The sequence below is a fragment of the Amia ocellicauda genome, chromosome 15 (genome assembly GCF_036373705.1).
Source record: "Amia ocellicauda isolate fAmiCal2 chromosome 15, fAmiCal2.hap1, whole genome shotgun sequence".
NCBI lineage: Eukaryota > Metazoa > Chordata > Actinopteri > Amiiformes > Amiidae > Amia > Amia ocellicauda.
In genome coordinates, this window is record NC_089864.1 from 10275962 (window position 1) to 10289032 (window position 13071).

General features: G+C 39.7%; 1 protein-coding gene across 12 annotated transcripts in view; it reads left to right on the forward strand.

The window, feature by feature from the left end:
• Window positions 1-1148: 1148 nt before the first annotated feature.
• Window positions 1149-13071, forward strand: part of nrcama (neuronal cell adhesion molecule a) — an 84252-nt gene continuing 72329 nt past the window's right edge. For 10 of the 12 annotated variants that reach the window (XM_066687130.1, XM_066687134.1, XM_066687137.1 and 7 more), the window contains exon 1: window positions 1149-1308. The gene's annotated coding sequence lies outside the window, so the exon portion shown is untranslated. The remainder of the gene's footprint in view (window positions 1309-13071) is intronic. The other 2 variants (XM_066687141.1, XM_066687143.1) reach the window with 1 other exon arrangement.

Here is a 13071-nt window from a genome sequence, read left to right on the forward strand (position 1 = left end):
AAGATGCTCAAAGAACTGGAGCCGTTGCCACTGCAACAGAAAGCGATGCCATGCATCTGCACCGGGCTCGTCTGGGATCAGCACCTAATGCCCCAGTGTAGCCGCTCCCGTCGAAAGCTTCTGGATGGCCAGTTATGATGTATGGATTCCAGTCGGATGTGGGAGAACATGCGTGGGTGACTCCAGACTTTCAGATGGGGAGATATTAGTTGCAGTCACGTGATGTCCTCCAGACGTTATACAGTCCTGTCCTCCATGATCCGTGGTGCAATTCATTTTTCAAAGCAAATGGCAAAATGCACCAGAGCATGGTATGCAACAGAACCATTAAAATAGGAAGTCATGCGTGATCTGATGAACAGGAGCCCAAACCTGCCCATCTGTCTTGAGTCTGCTGATGTGAAAGAATGTGATTATACTTACTAGGACAATTATGATATATTCCATATGTATATACACACACACACACACACACACACACACACACACAAACATACCACAGATATGGAGACACTGGTAGCTATTCTGAAATAGGGCACAGGCTGGATGTCCTAGGTTACTGTTCCCATACCCAGCACTCACCTTGCAGCTGATTAATAATTTCACATCAGATCACTCTGTATAAAAATAAACTGCAGAGAGACATGACAGAGAATGATGCACCTAAAACACATTTTAAATGAGAATGGAGGATATATCAAAAACACACTTTGGTGCATTTTGTACAGAATTTAAAAGAAACTGCACCAGGCTACCATTTCTGTCACAATAACAAACAGTGCTGTCACAATGGCTTTGCAATTGGCATGTCTCCCAGACGCTGGATTACATGTCCCTATCATACGAATTGTGGTGGATAAGCTTGGGTTGCCCATATTTGACTCCTATTTTAAATGCATCTCCTTCACATACCTGAGACATTAACATCAATGTGGAATGCGTTTCAATGTAGACATAGAGTCGGGTCATTTTCTTGTGCATTTGAAGAAAGACTTGCAGGAGCCAAAGCCCATCTGCCCGGGTGCTTCAGACAGACAGCGGCACGGCATGCTTTGACACATCTGTTGAGGGCTGACAGCTCCACCATCGGTGTCGCTGCAGTCGCGGCGGCACTGCGCCTGCGCGGGGGAATGCTGCTAGTGGGTTTGGAGAGGGGAGCTGGTGGGAGAGGACCAGAGGCGCTGTGAGTGAGACACAGAGATACTCTCACAGGGGCTCTCACTGGCAGGGAGAGGGAAAACACACAACAGCAGCCCCGTCTAGGCACCGGGAAGATTACACCGCATCCATCGCTTCTGCGTCGATCAGGTGAGTTGTGCGCCTTGGCTTTTGCGGATTTCTCTCCCGTTGTGCGGATCACGGTGAACGGGATGCATCCTTGCTCTGTGCAATGTGCGAGCTGTGCTTTTATGGTGTGGAAATGCGCATTTGCTGCAGTGGATGTCCGGATTGAGAGGAGGATGCTTTCCAGCCGTGCATTCTCGCATAGCAACCAGTGATGGGGCGGACATATCCGAGTGCAGGAGCTCCAGGTGTGCAATGCATGCATCTTCTGCGAAATATGTGCGTCTATGCATGTACGTGCACGATAAGCGAGGACTGCAATGCTTTAGGCAGAAAGTAGCCGTAATGATGGATGCGTAAAATGAGGTCTGTGCGTTTTTAACACAGGGTGATTTTGATGGAATGGTGAGATGAAGAAAAAAAAAAAAACCCATCAATGTAAGGTTCAACACCAACAGTCGTATATGCATTTGTCTAAATATAGGCTAATCTGTGTTATATGTTTAATGCATTCATATTTGACAAGGAAACGACAACAAAAACGCATTTCCTCGACATGTCATGAAGCATATCAAATCATACTTTTTTTTTTTTTTAATGAATTCTGTGTAATTAAACAATGTCTAGGTGATAAAAAAAAAGAGTTTAAATGGGCACACAGGTGGTACACATTTAAGCTACCGTCAGCATGCTTTACAATGCGGGAGTCGCTAATGTATTATCACAATGTGTCAATTGTAGCCTATAGCCCTTTCCATCCTGTGTGCTAAAATGGGAGTTTCAGAGCCACACATTTCTATAGCTGGACCTGCCTGGCGAAGCTCCACTCTTATAGGGGTTTGGCTTTGCCGATTTCAATGCTATGATATTTTTCATGTTTTTCTTACCTATTAGCAACATCAGAAATATGCCAAAATGTGCTCAGATTGCTTCTGGTTTGTGGAGATGTTCAATGAAACCTTGTTATAGCCACGCTGGGTGTGGATTTGTCCTGCAGACAGTAAAAAATAATCCAGCCCAGTTGATCTTTAAGCACAGAGCCGGGCATGGTTCATATTTTGTTTCTTTGTCATGTATTTTGTTTTCCCAAGGTCTTGCATTTTAGTTAGAGAGAAGGGTTATTTTATGTTCAAAGATCTGAATTTGCTATATAAATCACCTTAATATATACATGTATTGAACAATTCATATTGAATGGAATCTTTAAAGATTATTTTTTGTAAACAAGCTCAAATAGGAATGCAACTTTTGATGCTTAATTGTGTATTTATTTGTTTTGAAGCATGGTTTATGTTAGCTTTATTCTCAAAAGTGCTCAAAAGTCCTATTATCATTTTTTAAAATCAAAATAATAGAAAAATGTACTGCAGGTGATTTCTAAAATGTTATTTTATGCTCCTTTTGTTATTGTCAAGTAAAACAGCTCCAGTGTCTATGGACTAGGCAATGCAAACATCGCCACCCCCTTTCTCTGTGCCCCCTAATCACTGCTTCATTCACGGGTGACCCCCTTCCCCCACACGCCATCGCAGACACTCACACCCAAACACATACCGTTAGAGCGGCGGCCCTGGTCAACAAGTGGAATTAATACAATGCCAGTGCAACCACAACAGTTCTCGGCAGGTAGAAGATTTACACAAAATCTGGAGGGTTGATTACATATTTGAGGTCCCTCATTCATCACTTTGCTACACTCCCACGTCGGCCTCATAATTTAAATAATAATAACAATTCACTTCTATTAGTGTATTTTCTGTCTTCCAAGATTCTTACAAGCATTTGTCTGCTTCTTCTTCTCTGGAGCAAGAATAGTATAAGCATTACGCCACTCAAAATCTGTAAAAGTTGCATTTCCTCCAATTCATCTGACTTCCCATGTCTGCTTTAACAAGGCACTGTTTAAACGAGTCTGCTGCAGAGTCTGTTGAAAGCCCTGCAAGCATCCAGACCTCCCCTGGCCATTGTGCTCTACTTTTTGTTAATGGTACGATGCAAAATGTTCCTGACAGATGTGGAGAATGCAGAAAACAAATCATGAAATGACCCATTTGTCTGGTCATTATCTAATTTTAACCTGAAGGAGAATAAGCGAACATGACCGGGTTTCTCTAATATACATAATGGCAGAAGACTAGTGGTATTATGCTATGCATTGTGAAGTGCATGATATCCAGATGACCTGCGCAAAATGTTATGGGAACTTACGGGAAATAAGTAGGAGGCAACGCGCTGTGGTAGTTGAAAATGAATTTCACTTATTTTGCCGTGTAGGCTGTAAAGAATGCAAACTATTTTATCAATGTGATTTTGTTTTACTATCTACTGAGTTCATTTTGAGGACTGTATATGTTTATGTGTCATTGGAGTTTGAATAGATATTGTAAAGGGCGATTAAATAATTTCTGACTGTCTCATTTCATAAATACATTGCATGCTTTTAAGACCATTTCTATTCAATTCTCAGTTTCACCAGAACTCAGTGTCTGAGAAATAACTAATTGACATTTTTTTATTACAAAATGTCAGTGTATGTGTCTTGCACCTTTTCACAGCAAATGCAAACGAACAGCTTTATTAATGTGTCAGTTGCCGCTCCCTGCCTGTTAGTACTGAATGGCATCTTGGATACCCCAGTTTGCTGTGAAACGGAGACACAGGCCTAATCACCTGGTTGAAGCAAGCGGAGAGCCTTGTCACAACTTTTGATTGATGTCATTCCATTACCTACTGAGGGATAGCATACATTATGAATTCCTGCATATCACAAACATGCTGCTATGCATGACAATGCCTTTTCATTGTGTAGGCCTAGATATATTGCTTCCCTTCAGTTTTATCTTTTGTCAGCTTGATTTTCTGTTTTATTAAAATGTCAGCGCAGTTTGGTTTTGGTCTAGGCTAATTCTGATTCAGCTTCCTGTATGAATCGCTGTTTCACCTTTATTTTCATTTTGGTATTTAGATTCTGACTCACATATCTGCATATTATATTCTTCTGCCACAGACAATCCTGTAGTGCAGTTGTTCTTTAATGCATCCCTTGTTTTGCAATGTCATGCAAATGTATTAATTGTGTTGTCTTGTATGAATTGTAGACTTGCCAACGGAGGCACAATGTATACATACTACATTACATAGTTGATAGATCTAGAAATTATTATGCTTACCTTAGTATTTAATCATTATTAAATTGAGTTAAATTAAAGTAAATAAAGCCCTTGAGTGAGTGGAATTGCTTTGGGTGTGCAGAAATTTCACATGCATTAATGATGTGCGAGAAAATGTTAATTGTAAGAGTAGTTTCAGGCTTACATACCAATTGTTTGCACCTGTGGGTGATATGCTAGGTGTCTGTTCAGAGCTTGGGAACTGTGGGGTATGTGATGAAGACTATGGTCCTCTTTTTAAAAACATCTATAACTGGGTCATACCTTCCTTGTGGGCAAGTACGCTCAGGCGGGAGTGTGCAACGCCCTCTCGTTGTCGAGTCCTGGATGGACCGTCATGTTGTGTGTTTTAGAAGACCCTCCACCGGGCGTCTTTGTAGCCGCTACGGAGTCTTTCTCACACGTTTCTTCGACTCATTGTGTAATGACCAAATGACTCATTAGGAGACCGTGCCACGATCCGGCTTACAGTGTCACATCGTTTCATGCCTGCAGACCGTTTCATTCCCTCCAGTCTCTCGGTTTTCCTCATGGTGGATGGATAGCCTGTGTAGTTGCCTGTTATGAGAATGCAGAGGTCGTCATTAGTGCAGCTCTTCCTGGTTGAGCTTGAATGGCGATATTCTTGGAATAACTGGTGAGTGCAATTACTTTGTCACACTTGGTTAGAAACACAGACAAATGGGAATTGACGCGGTTCCTGTGAGCTGTTTCGAAACAGCTGCAATTATTGCAAGTATTTATTTGTTGTTTATTAAACCAAATACACTTGTGTACGGTGCTTTTCTGAAAATTGATATCGCACATGGGGGATCTATTTCAGTGCTCTTTGCCCTTAAGGTTTAAGCCAAAGTGTTTAAAATGTGTATTACAGTCACAAAAATGCTGAAGGCTAGTAATATGACATGCTTTTGCTAACACTTTCCATTTAGTAGAGTCTGAAATATGTTGCCACACATTCTACTTTGGCACAACATGGAAAACAAGTGTGATTATTCCATTTTGAAAGAATGGTGGTCCATTGTTTAATCTGAGCAATCCAATTCAACAGTTGAATTTCAATTATCTTATTTTGTTGTTGATTCCATAGTTTTAGAGGTTCATTGGTGTATTAGTAGGTTACGCAGGAAACAAATACCAAACTTTTGTAACATAATCCTTTGGGGGTGTTGGAATGATTTGTCACAATGTTCTTGACTGCTTTAAGAGTTTTTAGGTGTAAACTCTTGTGTCCAAAAGAGTTTCTGAGCACTGACAGATGGCTAAATGAGAATGGTCAACATTGGTCACTCTTAATTACCCAAGGGACAATTGTTTCCCCAGTAATACCATGTCAGTTTTATTATATCCATTGGAAGGACACACGAAGTTGAGTGCTCTTCCATTTTAAAAGACTGCTTGCTGCTGGAGTCAACTGCTGGCTTTGAAGTGCTTTGTGAGGATAATGAAAAGTGACATTGTGTGTTTTACGTTCTCTGTGAAGTAAGTGATAGGTTAATCCACTAATATATGAATTGGGATATTTGGTGAGATATGGATATAGAGATTGCTCTGTTTAGATTCTTGTTTGTTTTGTTTTTCCTGTACAGGGTGAGGAACAAAAAAATCAAATTCAACAGAAAAACAGTTGAAAAGAAATGCGTAGTGCTACTTGTTAGTCCGCATCCATACTTGTATACAAGTTACTCAGCTAAATTGTCACCTATTGAGCCCCGGCTAAGCTTTAGAGGCATGTACCCCAATAGAGTCTTGAAAAGGCAAAAGGAACAAAGGAGGACTGTTTTCCCTGTCCCACTTGCTGGGCTGTTGTTCTTTCCCTTTCTAGTGAAGTGGGGGGTACAGCTGGGTCAGAGTTGAAGAACGTTACAAAAGAATCCAGGCATTATATCACAATTTGAATTACGAGTTAGTTCTGGTGCTTTCCAAGCGTGTTCTCATGCACTGCTGCAATCCTAACATCTATCCAACCTCTGGGCAACAGATGTGCAGCACCGGGGCGGTTGTGAATTGAGCGTCTGCAATACCCACCCGTGTGTGGTGTGTTTCCCCAGAAACACGCACAAGAGCGATCAGACACTTTCGAACACGCAGGCATTTGCATAGGCTTAAGTGGAGGCCCTTTCAGCTGGCATGGGAGCTTGGCCACTTGTGTTGCCTAATTGCTCAGCAAATATTCCACTAGAGCCCTCTTCCAACAGCCCCGGTGGTGCTTTAAAATCAGGACGCAAATAAAAGGGCAGACCGCAGGAGATAAACAGTTTTCAGGTGCCCTCGCTAACTTCGCGACACCGGCGTATGATCACATTGAGCTCGGTTTAATGTTCACGTCAGCCTTGCTTCCACTTGCTTTCCGGATAAAGGTGAACGCTTTTGGCAGCCGCGTGCTAAATTCTGAGAACGATATGAAAGAGGCTGATGTTCTCTCGACAGAACAAATGTAAGCTTATGACGGGAAGCTGTTGCTCCAGTCCCAAGTGAGACGGTGCAAAGGAAACAGCGGCGCAGTTGTTTTGAATCTTGACTCGTTACAAAGCCGTGTTTCCCTGCACATGTTTACTGATCAACCTTCCCACAGTGATGATTGCCCGCCGTCGCATTTAAACTTAAATAAAAGAATGAATTATTTAGACATGAACAGTAAAGCACCCAGTGGATTGTAGTAGTAGTAAACACCTGGCCGCAGATTGGTCTCCAGCCTGCCAATGGAGAGACTACTTGAAATAATGCTAGTTGAAAACAGTAAGTGGTACAGTCAGATTGAAGTGGCTCAGAAGGCAGCTTTCTCCCTCTGTCTTAATTGTGATGATTCGTTTACTTTGCCTTGCATCTAATCAGCAAGTGCCATGTTTGTAGTGCAGCAACTCATGACTGGTGACAGGTGCTACAAAAAGAAAGAAATAGTAGTGTAAATTTGTTAGTTTATTACTCCAAAGATGTGCCGTATCTCTATGATGATGATGATGATGATGATGATGATGATTTCATTGTCTGTAATGATATTGCATATGCTCACAAATGTATCTGTACTATTTCTGCATGCATTTATTTTTTGCTCCGCTTTAGAATAGGTGTATCTTTACACATCCTCTCACAGCGGGTGATAATGATGAAAATAATGGGGAGATATACGAGCTTGTTGATGATTATGATTTAATGAAAGGGGATGGGATTCTGTAGTGAACAGCGCTTTAAAGCCAAGTAGAGAGGTCAGATATTCCCATCACAAGCTTGGAGACCTACAGGATGATTATGAATGAATGTATTTGTCAGGGCACCATTCCACTTCATATTCCTGGTTGTTTGGATTTAAAAATAATACCTTTTACCCCTTATAACAATTCTTATTTTTTAGCATCAAGGTCAAGTAATACAAAGGGCACATAGACTGGTGATACAGCTTGTCTTTTCATACTTTCCACTTCTATACTTGGACTCTTCTTAACCTGTGAAATTCACCATGAATGCCCAACAGAAAAAGTAGTATCACTGTGTCGCAGATCTCAGTTAATTCAATAAACGAAGGGTGCTTTTGTTTTATACGAGTCCAAGTACAATATAGTTTCGACATGAGTAGAAATTTGAGATCCGTGGTCATGCTGTGATATATAGTAAAGCACCCCATGCTTCAGTAGGATTTATTTCACTACATTTTTCAATTGTTCACACTTACGTAAAACAAATGATAGATTGTGAGGTTCCTAAAGAACAGAAATAACAATAAAATACAGCTGTGTACTATTTAGATAATGCATTTATCTTGTCAAAGGACACAGACACCTTGGGCATTTCGTCAGCCTGTATCCCTGCTAAAAGTCCACTGGCAACTAGAACTAATTTGAAATATACATCATCACTGACAGAACAGCATAAGTGCTGGCTGAAAAAGATAAAAACGGGTATATCTACATCTCCCAGATTTATTTCCTCTAAATCAGGTATGAATTGGGTTATATATTGCCTCATAAAATGTTGTAGGTGCTTATACTGTACATTCAAAGTGGTGCAGTATCTATATATTGGTTGGCATGTCAAAATATTATTTTATATTCTTTTATGTCTTTTATATTTATTACAAATAAGGTCCATGCACAGTAATCCACAGAGTGTATCACCACTTTTGTAGTAGATATTATGATTAGGCTACTGTTGGCTTGAAGTAGGATACCATTGTGAACAGTACTACACCATCTATGCTTGTTAATAGGTTACCTTGGAGATACTTTAAGTATTTTCTTTATAAAACTTTTTGATAGCGGTTGTAATGACTAGGTTTATTGTCTCATGTTCGGTATGTGTATCAGGGGCATGTCTAGACAGTTGTGCTATGTGTGCTTTTCACCGCCCAGGGCCAAGCACCCCAGACATCGAAGGATACCGTAGATTTCCCGGTTTCGGAGCAGAAGACGTCCGCAGGGTCTGAACAAACCAAATAAAACAACCAGACGTGGTTCAAGAGAAATGTCGGAGCCTTATCTTTTTTTAAGGGAATAATGTGAGTAGAGGACTGTGCCGTATCATAAGTTATCAATTGCAATCCTACAGTGTGTGAAATTATTTTGGGAAAACTACAGGTATTGCACCTTTGGTTGATTTACTTGCAAATGCCAATCTAAAAAAAATGGTTTTCATTATCAGTGTTACACAATCCTCCAGCGCGAAATAGATTTTATTCTCAATTTGACTTTGTAGAGAAATAAAGGTTAGGTTAAAAATATTTTTTCTAGTGTTATGTCTGCGATTGTATTGCATGTAGCATTTTTCTTTGCTGTATAAAGCCAGCAGTGCAAATATAGACTCCAATGGGCCCCAACGAGGCTTGATGCCACCCCCACAGAAAACATCTAGTCATTCAATCTCCTAACAATAGCTATTCAGACTGCTCTTTTCTGTCATGGCATTATGAAAGGATTGTATCATTTCTTTGTTATTGAATTGCCCTCAAAATCCATAGGCTTTTTCAACTTTTTGTTTTGCTGTTGCTCACAATCGGTAATTTTGTAGTTATTGCTGAGAAATGCATTTCCTAGATGTACTGCAAAACAGGGGATATTTGTTATGTGAGTATAAAACAATACCACTGACAGTTGAGTGATAATACAGCATGCTGTGAAAAAAAAGCATAATCTATACCATAATCTTTGGCTGGGCTTGAAAATGATTAGAGAAGATTGAGGTCAAAAACCCATTAGCATCATCAAATTAGTGGGCTAAACCCTTTCTCTTCTACAGCGGCCAATGAAGGGGAAACTCTGAGGTCACATGGTGAGAATCATTCTTATTAACCAATCATGTCTAATGTCAAAACAGTGAGAGTGAAATAATGTTTTTGCAGGCCGTAATTCCTTCTGTCAGCTATGACCGATTCTTAATTCTCAGAAGCATGTTCTTCAAGAAGGATTTCTGATCAGCACTTTGAAGCAACAAACAGCTTTATTTTTAGAATTGCTGTTCGTTCAGTTTATTACGGAGCGATGGAATTCATAACAATGCCGGAACCCGTGGGAAAAATAACATATAACTTAAAAAAACACGTTTGTTTCTTGTCGAACACCCACATGTATGATTTTTTATATATCAAAACCATTTTAATTAATTATTAATTCCACAGTAGTTAATGTTTATATCTAATAATTAAGTACCAAAAGAAAACAGAAGGAAACCCCTTGTTCTTCATGAGTTCAGATGGACTGGGAGTTGATGCCATGCTGAAGTTAACTTCCTAAATAATTAAAAAAAACTAAGCAGGAGTCTAAAGACAACCATCGAAATGTATTAGTTGATGTGAAATGCTTTAGCATCTGTGGCATCTCCTACACGTCTGACCCAACAAAAAGGCCTTTCTACAGTTTAAATGGAGTTCCCGGTGGCTGAATGCATTTCATTGTCATAAAGATAAACTATTCTGCATCTGGGCTTTGCAATTCAGCTCGTCTAAACAAGAAGAGGACGAACAACTACGTTCTCTTATACAACTTCATTTATCAGCGCTGAGGCGAGCCAGTGATAACCTAATTAAAAATCTTTTCTGCATTTTGGCTGTCTGGACTCGGAGGAATTCACCGGGAGAATACTTTAACCCCTATCTAATCTGAGAGTATGCCCTCTACCTCTCTATATATTTTTAGATGGTTGTGAACAGATTGATCGAGAGCAGGAACTAGCAGTTTGTAGAATACCACATTGCTTTATGAATATCTTTCTCATGTCTGTCTGTCTTTCTGTCTGTCAGTCTGGTAAGCATGTATGTATGTATGTATGTATGTATGTGGGTAGGTTATAATATATTCTTAGTATTACAATTCAGCCCTTTTTTACTGTGCAATTGCTGTATTAGTTACACTATTAAGGACTGGAAAGTGTAATAAAATGCAATGCAAATTAACAAAGTCATTACCATTATTATTCCAGAGCACACCGCACTGTTGCGCCATTGACAATTTTCCACCTCTTATGTACTGCGTGTTCACAGGAGTGTCGTCTCCCTTAACGAAGAAAGGTGATCATTGGACTTTTGTTGTATCCGGAAGAGCATGTCAGAGGATATGTGCAATTGTATGATATTTAAACAGTACTGCTGTATTGTTTTCTATTACATACCTTACGTTTCTTTATTAAATCTGTATTCAAATATTAATAATTAATAAAAGGTTTAAAAAGATGCTCCAGCTTAGCAACATGCTGTCCAAACACATAGGTGACTTTTACATCTTTGTTCTAGTAGATTATGTGGATGTGTATTTCTTTGATCCTACTTTTATCCTCCCATGAGTCTTTCCAATAAGAAAGCTGCTCTTAAAATGTTTGAAATCCTGGATGAACACGAGTTGAGAAATTAAGCTCTGACAGATGTGGATTTGTTTCTTCCGGTTCTAATATATATATATATATGTGGTACAATATCAAATTAAATCACATTTACCATGAGGGTGTTTGACATATAGATGTAGGTCTTTATTATGTAATCACAGTGTGTTGTGTGAATGTGTTTGAATCTATGGTGTGTGTGTGTCCATTTCATTTCTAAGAAGGGTCTTTACCTTAGCAGTTTGTTTGTTGATACATGTAATTTGTAATAAACGATGCATTTATGTCAGCTAATAGTGAGTTTACCTCAGTGTATCTGTATATTGTGCTTAGAGTTTACTTCTATAAATTGGCCTCCCTCTGTGTGGTCACCATGGCATTTGTTTCCCCTTGCTGGCTGAAGTTGAAAGGGGTCTAATGTGAACCCAGAGTAATGTCTTTATAAGGCAGGCTGATCTCAGGCTTCGTTGACCATCTATACAATGAATTATGATGAAGGCTTCCTTTGAAAAGTGCCATTTCAGATGTGTGTCTTGAAAGGGTTGCAGCATGACAAAATGCAGTTCACAGATCCATACAGGAGCAGAGGAGGCTATGCTGGGGTTTATAATGCTGCATTGAGTAGCAAGTTACTTTGTAGTTCATTTTACCTCCCTATATAATGGTCACATTTGACCATGCGGGGTGGGCAGGAGTTCAGCTTCGGGTTTTCACCTTTTAACCACAACTCCCAATCTCGAACTCACGTTTATTGATGCACAGTCATGGTTATATTGCAACAGCCTTTCAAACTGCCCGAAAGTTCAGTGACACTCCTTTGGTCTTTCGAAACTCAACCCCTGTGCAGATAACACACCTGGACACACTGAAATGTCACTGCGAGGAAGAGCCATATGGCAGTAACCTTAAAAATCTGAAAGAACCTGTAAAGCTAGTTTCACTTCGGATGTCCTACAACGCCAAGAGAGACAGAGACTGATCAGATCCGAATCACCTTTGAACTCGTAATTTCAGACAGAAATTAATCTGTTTAATGCCCTTTCCCCTTATTTATTTCTACACACCCTAATACATTGCTTTCCCCCTTTCCTTTAAACTTATGTTCCTACCAGTGACGTCTTTTTTATTCTCAGTCTAGACCTTTAAGCACACACGTATTTTAAATTAGATGTTATTGTGTTGCCTCTTCTTGGCAGGTCACTTGAATGGGTTTTTATAATAGGCCGCAATCTCAAAGGGGTTCTCTCTGAAAAGGAGGAGACCTTATACTATTGCTTCTTGTCTTTCACACTCGCTCCAATAACTGGAAGTGTGACACACCCAAATGGAGTAATTAGAGATGCAAGCTTTTTCTTCTGTGGTAACACTACCTCTTAAGAAACGTTAATCAGATTGTATTCGTGTTTCATTTCGCCATATGTTTCACTTGTACAGTTTTACCAGTACAGATATAATACTCTTGTCATTGAATTGTCAGTATGTTTACAATGTGTGTGTGTGTGTGTAAATATATATACGACTAAATTATAATTTGTCAGTCTTTAGAAAAGCAACACACAATAATTTATATTCCATGATTTGATTTTCTCTGTGGCAGTTATTAAACTGGAATAGATTGCATGAAGACCGTGTGGTAAATAGATTCTCCATGGTCTACATGAATAAAAAAAAGCCAATTAAGCATTTGCTGCCCTGAGCAATATTCAGCAGTATTGTCAGCTTGATATACCCAGCTACAATCCTGTGCATGTGAGATAAAGATTTTTTTTTTTTTTAATCTCGCAGTTCACAGCTGGGAGGTAGGCATAGATAC